The sequence below is a fragment of the Galeopterus variegatus genome, unplaced genomic scaffold (assembly GCF_000696425.1).
Source record: "Galeopterus variegatus unplaced genomic scaffold, G_variegatus-3.0.2 Scaffold4344, whole genome shotgun sequence".
Classification (NCBI taxonomy): Eukaryota; Metazoa; Chordata; class Mammalia; order Dermoptera; family Cynocephalidae; genus Galeopterus; species Galeopterus variegatus.
Genome location: NW_007730455.1, coordinates 185279 through 186536, shown reverse-complemented (window position 1 = coordinate 186536; position 1258 = coordinate 185279).

The following is a 1258-nucleotide window of genomic DNA, read 5'->3' as shown; positions in this document are numbered from 1 at the left end:
CGGGAGCGCCGCTGCGCTTCCCAAGCGGCGCACTTATCCAGTGCACCACCGGGCCGGCCCCGAACATATCTTATTGTTTTCCACCTATTAGTCTGGCTGCTTGAGGCCAGAATCCTGCCTGACTATATTATTCACGTATATGGTATTTTTCTCATGATTGAGTCAGCTATAAATCTGAGTTCACACTATATTTTAATTGATAAAACTGTTAAACAAAACAGGGATATGGTGAAATTCTGTGCCAAACTACAAGAAAACTGTGTCTAATTGATCGTTTAGCTTTGAGTCTGTCATTCAACATGTCATTAATATATCCAGTGTTCCTTGCATTTCACTCAAAACAGTGGGAAAAGTCAGGGAGCATTTACTAAGACACGAGCTGACGTCCCTATTTATGGCACTGATTATTATTTTGGGTGCTCTTGTGATGCAGGTAGCTGCACTGGCTATTATACCGGTATTTAATCATTAGGCCCCCTGTTTCCAGTCAGCAAGTTGTTTCTACCTATTGTTCCAGATACCTTACCCTGGATACTGTATAATTTCTGTGTCAGGTTGCACTTTTCAATCCTTATGTCTTCAACTGTTCTCATTCTTGTGGCCACCTTTGTCCTGCCTTAATGGCGTTTTCAAGCCATGTCCTTCGGAAGTGTCCATCCAAGTTGTTCACACACAGTCTTTCCTGAAATGATTCATCCCTTGAGACTGGAGAGGGCCATAAACTCTGGAGTATTCCAGGGCAATTTCTTGGACTGTTTTCTGTCTTCCCTCACTCGCTTGATGATCTTAGGTATTCTCCTGGTTTTATATACCACCTCTTAGCTGAGAATCTCCACATCAATATCTCCTGCTCAGCTTTTCCTACAAAACTCCAAAATGAAATATCAAATTGTGTACTTCATGTTCACCTGTGAGTTTCTCATGGACACCTCACACTTAACATGCCTCAGACAAAACTCCATTATACCGTCTGCAATCCCACTCTACCTCGTTTCACCAGTGTTAGTCACTGTCAAGTTCATTCTTACAGTCCTAAAGGACAGAGTATTGTGGTGTCCTTTGCCTACTTTTAGTTTTTCATATTCTGTATGTAATCAGTGAGCAATGCCTGCCATCTTCACTGTGGAAAGTCTGTGCACTTTTCTTTTTTTTTTAAATTTAAGTTTATTTATATTTGTTTTTGTGGGGTACAGGGTTTTGTTTCAATACATGCATATACTGTACAATGATTTTCTTAGGATAGATAGCATCATTTTCA